The sequence below is a fragment of the Macrotis lagotis genome, chromosome 2, assembly GCF_037893015.1.
Source record: "Macrotis lagotis isolate mMagLag1 chromosome 2, bilby.v1.9.chrom.fasta, whole genome shotgun sequence".
In the NCBI taxonomy this organism is placed as follows: Eukaryota; Metazoa; Chordata; class Mammalia; order Peramelemorphia; family Peramelidae; genus Macrotis; species Macrotis lagotis.
In genome coordinates, this window is record NC_133659.1 from 205393919 (window position 1) to 205402097 (window position 8179).

Here is an 8179-nt window from a genome sequence, read left to right on the forward strand (position 1 = left end):
GCCCTCTCTATTTATGCTCTTTCTAACTGCCCTAATAAGTGAGAAATTCCATAGGAGTAATCAGTATCACCTTCCCATGCAGGAATATAAGCAGTTCAACATCATCAAGCCCCTTTTGATTTGCCTTTCCTATTTATCTTTTTATGTTTCACTTGAATCACATATTTGTAGATCAAATTTTCTGTTCAGTTATGGACTTTTCATCAGGAAAGTTTAAAAAGCTTCCTATTTCATCAAATGTCCATTTTTCCCCCCTGAAAGTATATGCTCAGTTTTTCTGGATAGTTGATTCTTGATTTTAATCCAATATCTTTTGCCTTCTGTAATATCATATTCCAAGCCCTATGATCCCTTAATGTAGAAGCTACTAAATCTTGTGTTATCCTATGTTATCCGTGATAATTGAATTGTTTCTTTTCTGTCTGCTTGAAATATTTTCTCCTTGATCCAAAAGCTCTGAAATTTGGCTATGATATCTTTGGCAGTTTTCATTTTTGTATCTCTTTCTGGAGGTGTTTGGTGGATTCTTTCAACTTCCAGAATTACTTCTAGAATATCAGGGAAGTTTTTCTTGATAGTTTCTTATGTGGGGGTGGGGGGAGGGAAGTAAGATTGGGGGGAAATTGTAAAACTCTACAGGGTGTCTAGGGGGTGGGTAGGTGGCATAGTGGATGGAGCACCAGCCCTGGAGTCAGGAGTACCTGAGTTCAAATGTGGCCTCAGACACTTAATAATTACCTAGCTGTGTGGCCTTCGGCAAGCCACTTAACCACATTTGCCTTGCAAAATCCTAAAAAAAAAAAAAAAATGATGTCTAGGCTTTAGGCTCTGTTTTTGATTATGACTTTCAGATATTCTGCTTTTTAAGGCTTTCTCTTCACTGATTTTTTTGGACCTCTTTTTACATTTTATCCAGTCTGCTTTTTAAGATATTATTTTCTTTAGTATTTTTTGTTTCTCTTTTACTATGCTTTTGACTTGGTTTTCAAGATTTTTCTGCATTACTTTCATTTCTGTTCCCAATTTTCCTCTACCTTTCTTCCTTGATGTTCAAAATCGTTTTTGAGCTCTGCCATGACCTTGATGTTCAAAATCCTTTTTGAGCTCTGCCATGACCTGAGACCAATTCATACTTTTCTTGGAGGCTTTGGATGTAGAAGCTTTAACTTTGCTATCTTCTGGTTTTATGTTTTGATCTTTTCTATCGTCATTGTAACTTCCTATGGTCAGATTTTTTTGTCTCTGTTGTTTGCTCATTTCTCCAGCCTATGATTTGATTTGATTTTTTTATTTTTAATATTTGATTTTTTTATTTTCTAACTACATACAACAGAAGTTTTCAACAATCCTTTTTTTCATAAGGTTTTAAGTTTCACATGTTTCTTCTTCCCTTCCTTCTTCCCCCCTCCCCCTGACAGAAAGCAATCTAATAATGGCTCTACCTGTATAACCATGCTAAACCTGGTTTATCAGATCAAAACAGGTAAATAAAAATTAGAGAGAGAGAGAAAAAAACATAGTACATAAGACAACTTTTAAAAATTGAAGATAGCAAGCTCTGGTCTGTGTTTAAACTCCTCAGATCCTTTTCTGAATATGGATGGTATTTTCCATTACAAACTGTGGCTTGATTTTAACTCTTTGTTAAAGTTGGGCTTTGCTTCCAGGATGGGGGCACACTCTCCTAAGTTTTGGGGTTTTTTAAACTGCTGTTTTCAGAGCTTGTAGGGACCTGTAAGTTTTCAGTTCTTCCAAGATGATATGATCTAAAAATATCAGGACAGTTTTCCTTGACAATTTCTGGAAAAATGGTATCCAGGCTCTTTTATTTTTTTTTTTAGGTTTTTGCGTGGCAAATGGGGTTAAGTGGCTTGCCCAAGGCCACACAGCTAGGTAATTATTAAGTGTCTGAGACCGGATTTGGGCTCTTTTTTTTTAAATAATGTCTTTCAAGAAGTCCAATAGTTCTGCTATTCAGCGCAGCAGCAGCCCTTTTCCTCCTCCGGTGCAGTCAGCGACGACCTCCCACTCCCCAGTAACCATGTCGAAGGGACCCGCAGTTGGCATTGATCTCGGCACCACTTACTCCTGTGTGGGAGTTTTCCAACATGGGAAAGTGGAGATCATTGCCAATGACCAAGGAAACAGGACCACCCCAAGCTACGTTGCCTTCACTGACACAGAACGTTTAATTGGTGATGCCGCAAAGAATCAAGTTGCAATGAACCCCGCCAACACGGTGTTTGATGCCAAACGTCTGATTGGTCGAAGATTCGATGATGCAGTTGTGCAGTCAGACATGAAGCATTGGCCTTTCACGGTGGTGAATGATGCAGGCAGACCTAAGGTCCAAGTGGAGTATAAAGGGGAGACCAAAAGTTTCTACCCAGAAGAAGTATCTTCAATGGTCTTGACTAAGATGAAAGCAATTGCTGAAGCTTACCTTGGGAAGACTGTCACGAATGCTGTGGTCACAGTACCTGCCTATTTCAACGATTCCCAACGTCAGGCCACCAAAGATGCTGGAACCATCACTGGTCTCAATGTGCTCCGTATCATCAATGAGACAACTGCTGCTGCTATTGCTTATGGCTTGGACAAAAAAGTTGGTGCCGAGAGAAATGTGTTGATCTTTGACCTTGGAGGTGGTACTTTTGATGTCTCCATTCTTACCATTGAAGATGGCATCTTTGAGGTCAAGTCCACAGCTGGGGACACCCACTTGGGTGGAGAGGACTTTGACAACCGCATGGTCAACCATTTCATTGCCGAGTTCAAGCGAAAGCACAAGAAAGACATCAGTGAGAACAAGAGGGCTGTTTGCCGTCTCTGCACTGCTTGTGAACTTGCAAAACGTACCCTCTCTTCCAGTACCCAGGCCAGTATTGAGATTGACTCCCTCTATGAAGGTATCAACTTCTACATATCAATCACCCGAGCCGGTTTTGAGGAGCTGAATGCTGATCTTTTCCGTGGCACCCTGGACCCTGTGGAAAAGGCATTAAGAGATGCTAAGCTAGATAAATCACAGGTTCATGACATCGTCCTGGTGGGTGGTTCCACTCGCATTCCCAAAATCCAGAAGCTTCTGCAAGACTTCTTCAATGGCAAGGAGCTCAACAAGAGTATCAATCCTGATGAGGCTGCTGCTTATGGTGCAGCTGTCTAGGCTGCCATTCTGTCAGGAGATAAGTCTGAGAATGTGCAGCACTTGTTGCTTTTGGATGTCACTCCTCTTTCCCTTGGAATTGAAACTGCTGGCAGTGTGATGACAGTTCTGATCAAACGTAATACTACCATTCCCACCAAGCAGACAGACCTTCGCCACCTATTCGGACAACCAGCCTGGTGTGCTTATTCAGGTTTATGAAGGTGAAAGAGCCATGACAAAGGATAACAACCTGCTTGGCAAGTTTGAGCTCACAGGAATTCCTCCAGCACCCAGGGGTGTTCCTCAAATTGAAGTGACATTCGACATTGATGCAAATGGCATTCTCAATGTTTCTGCTGTGGATAAGAGCACAGGCAAGGAGAACAAGATCACCATCACCAATGACAAAGGTCGACTGAGCAAAGAAGACATTGAGCGTATGGTTCAGGAAGCTGAGAAATACAAGGCTGAGGATGAGAAGCAGAGAGACAAGGTGTCCTCCAAAAATTCCCTTGAATCTTACGCTTTCAACATGAAGGCTACTGTAGAGGATGAAAAAATGCAAGGGAAAATTGGTGATGAAGACAAACAGAAGATTCTTGACAAATGCAATGAAATAATCAACTGGCTAGATAAGAACCAGACGGCTGAGAAGAATTTGAGCATCAGCAAAAAGAATTGGAGAAGGTCTGCAACCCCATTATTACTAAGCTGTACCAGAGTGCAGGGGGAATGCCAGGAGGCATGCCAGGAGGAATGCCTGGTGGGTTCCCAGGGGGTGGAGCAGCCCCATCCGGAGGTGCTTCTTCTGGACCCACCATTGAAGAAGTTGATTAAACAAAGCAGAAGAAAGAGCATTCCACACAACTTTCCAAAAATTGAAGGACTCAAATTTTCTCTAAGGCAGTAGCCAGTTTAAAAGTAACATTTAAGCTACTGTATAAATCTGGGTATTCTGAATACTTGAATGTGTGCAGAGGGAGAAGTGAACAACATTGCACTTTATCAGTACTGTAAAAAAAGTGGAAATGCAATTCTTTGTCCTGGAAAATAAAGTATTTAAAATTGGCACCTATAAAAAAAAAAGTCCAATAGTTCTTACAGAATGTCTCCTGAATCTATTTTACAAGTCAGTTGTTTTACCAATGAAGTATTTTAGATTTTCTTCTATTTATTCAATTTTTTGATTTTTGTTTGACTAATTTTTGGTATCTCATGGAATCGATAACTTCCACTAACCTTAGTCTATTCTTCAAGGAGCTATTTTTTCAATTAGTTTTGCTTTCCCTTTTTCATTTGATCTATTTTATTTTTCATTAATCCAATTGTATTTTTACAGGATTTTTCTTCTATCACTTTTTGCTGCAAGGTGTTAAATTTCTCTTTCCTTTTTCCAATTTTTTAATTTTATTTTTAAAATCCTTTTTGAGTTCTTCCAAGAGGTCTTTCTGGACTAGAAACCAATTTATATTCTCTTCCACAGATTCACATTTAGTACCTTTCTGCCATCCTTTTCTGAGATAGTGTTTTGCCATCCTTATCTTCAAAGTAACTTTCAATATATCCTTCTTTTCTCTGACCTTTTTTACTCATTTTGATATTTATTACTGGGCACATCCAAGGTTCTTGTGATAGGAGAGGAGCCAGTTTGCAGGCTTTCATTGTTGAGAATCCTAGAGGCTTACTTACTGGCCTGGGGGTTGCTTACTGAACCGACAGGTATGGAATGCCAGCAGCTTTCTTTCTAGACTATCTGCATCAAGGATACAAGCTGCCCACTACCTGGACCATTGAGAATAATGTGAACACCTGGGGCTGTCTCAGGGATTTCTGTGCCTGAACTTCAGTAGCTTATTCATTAGGTTATGCCCTCCAGTCTGGGAATGCCATACTTGCCAGCTGTCTAGTCGAGTGGTACCAGCTGAATAGGAGTCTAGGGCACCCACAATGGAGTTCTCCCAGCTGACCTACCTTCCCCAGAGATCTCCCAGATTAGTTTCCTCCTCAACCCACCATCCCTGTGCTAGGTTTCTATTCTTTGCCCTGGGTACACTCTTGCTTGACTTTGCTGGGAGATGTTCCATTCTGTTCTTTTGTGGGTTCTGTCCCTACAAAATCTGTTTAGAGGCTTGATTAATGTTGTTTCTGTGAGAAACCCAGGAGACCTGAACAAAGTTCTTGGCCTCTGTCTGCCATCTTGATTAGAAGTCAAGGATCTAAGGTGTGACCTAAAGGAAAGTTTGAGTGTACTCCTGGCCTGTGCTCTAGTCTATGGGTGACCACAAGCACTCCTTTCTGGAACTGTGAGGAGGATACTGCTCCCCTATGGCAGCAAGGTCTTTGTACTATTGTTCTTTCTCTTCCTGGGACTGTGCCCAGGAACTATGACCCAGATCTGAGTATGAATAAAGTAACAGAGTCCTATCTCAGTGAACCAGTAATTTCTTTCTGGTCCCCTTACCATTTGGGGTCTGAGAGTTCTGGAAGTAGCAGCTATTGCTGGTTCAGTGGCTTTTGGTTCACTGGGGTCAAGTCTGCATTGCTGAGGCCTGTGCTAGACTGTGTTCCATTCTCACCCCAATGTGGGAAACTTTCTGTTGACTTTCCAAGTTGTCCTTGGAAATCTCTGGGCTGGGAGGTCTGGAACCACCACCCTTACCACTGACCCAGTCACTCTGCTCTCTGTACTTGGATTGCTGGGGTCAACTTGTCCCAGCTGCACTGAGTTCCTCTCTTACCCTGGTACAACAAACCCTTTCTGACAATCTTCCAAGTTGTTTTGAACTGGAAAATTGTTTCACTCAGTCTTTTTGTAGGTTCTGCCACTTTAAAATTTGTTTAGTATCATTATTTAAAGGTTTGGAGCTGTTTGGGGGAGAGTTCAAGTGAATCCTTACTAAAGTAAAGCTTGGCTCTACTCCCTAGCTCAGGTCCAGATGAAGAATTTTTAAGGATAGGGAGGACTTGGCTATATATCTATATCTATAATATATATATATATATATTTTTTTTTTAGAAAGATTTTATGAATTTTGAGTTTCACAATTTTCCCCCATTCTTACTTCCCTCCCCCCATCCCCCACAGAAGGCATTCTGTTAGTCTTTACATTGTTTCTATGGTATACAATGATCTCAGCTGAATGTGATAAGAGAGAAATCATATCATTAAGGAAGAAAAATAAATTATAAGAGATAGAAAAATTACATAATAAGATAATGGTTTTTTTTTCCTACATTGAAGGTCATAGTCTTTGGTCTTTGTTCAAAATCCACAATTCTTTCTCTGTATACAGATGGTATTCTCCACTGCAGATAGCCTCAAATTGTCCCTCGTTTTGTACTGATGGAAAGAGCAAATCCATCAAGGTTAATCATCAGGGTGGGGGGGGGGGTGGAGTCAAGATGGTGACAGGAGAGGACCTTCTCTCAGTTGCACTGGAGCAAAACTTATAAACTAAGGACTCTTAACTACATTTTCAAGAGACAAACCAAAGAGGGATCCAGTGAGGCAATTCTCCAACCCAAGGTAACCTGGAAAAAAGTGGAAAGGCTGGGCTCCACAGGATCAGAGGAGCAGCCCACCAGAGGGGTGGCCTGCCAGAACAAAGGAACTTCAGCCTCCCAGAGGCAGCCTCAGGGCACTGGGAGCTCAGGGCACACAGCAAGCAGCATGGTCTATCAGCAGCCCTGATCCGGAAACAGAAGCAGGTGGAGCTGGTAAGCAGGAGCCCCCAGGGCATGAGCCCTTTGAGCCCAGGGAGGGGAGTGAAGAGAGAGACTGCAGAGCTCTGTCCTCTGCCCCTGGAACAGGACTCTGGGGTTCTGAACACATTCAGATCCTGATCGAAGTCTAGGCACCCCCAGAGAACAGCAGGGCCCCCCACCTCAGCCCATGGCAGAGGGGGGAGCTTATGGTCATTCACAGACCAGGAGGGAGGACAGAGCCTCACACACTGAGATCCTTGTGGGAGTGTCCCAAAAGCTCAGGAAGCACCCCAAAACTAGGCTCAGGCTGGAAAAATGAGTAAGCAGAGAAACAAGAGGAACACCATTGAGAAATACTTTGCCTGTGAGCCCAAGAAGGATCAAAATACTCAGTCTTAAGATGAGGAGGTACAAGCTCCTGCATCTAAAGACTCCAAGAAAAACAGAAATTGGGCTCAGGCCATTACAGAGCTCAAAAAAGACTTTGAAAATCAAGTGAGGGAGATAGAGGAAAAATTGGGAAAGGAAATGAGAGAGATGCAGGAAAAACATGAAAATGAAGTCAGCAGTTTAGTCAAGGAGATCCAAAAAAATGCTGAAGAAAATAACACGTTAAAAACCAGCATAGGTCAAATGGATAAAGCAGTTCAAAAAGTTATTGAGGAGAAGAATGCTTTAAAAAGCAGAATTGGCCAGATGGAAAAGGAGATAAGAAAGCTCTCTGAAGAAAACAAATCCTTCAGACAAAGAATAGAACTCAGGGAGATTGCTGATTTACTAGAAATCAGGGCTCAATACTTCAAAACCAAAAGAATGAAAAATTAGAAGAAAATGTGAAATATCTCATTGAAAAAACAACTGATATGGAAAACAGACTTAGGGGGGTATGTGGGTGATAGAGGGAGGGTAGATCATAAGAAAGGATAGTAAGATATAACACATTTTCTTTTTTACTCTTTTGCAAGATTGGGTGGTCTGTCTGGGACCATGGGGCTGGGTGGTTGCTGGGTCTCTGGGGCGGAGGGAGGATGTGGGCTTGGGGCATCTTGGTCTTAGGGTTGGTGCTATGTCCGCTGTGTCACTTGTCTGCCCCACAATGCATTTTTGAAGAGGGATAGAGTGAAAGGAGAGAGAAAATATAATAGATGGTAGTGGGGAGGAATGGATGGAGGTAATTACAATCAGCCACAGCAACTGTGAAAAAATATGGAAATAACTACTATGATGGACTTCTGATAAAGAAAGTGATCCACGGGGCGGCTAGGTGGTGCAGTGGATAGAGCACCGTCCCTGGAGTCAGGAGTACCTGAGTTCAAATCCGGA

General features: G+C 42.0%; 1 pseudogene; it reads left to right on the plus strand.

The window, feature by feature from the left end:
• The first annotated feature begins 1986 nt into the window (after positions 1–1986).
• On the plus strand, positions 1987–4063 carry LOC141514123 (heat shock cognate 71 kDa protein pseudogene; annotated as a pseudogene).
• The last annotated feature ends 4116 nt before the right edge of the window (positions 4064–8179 follow it).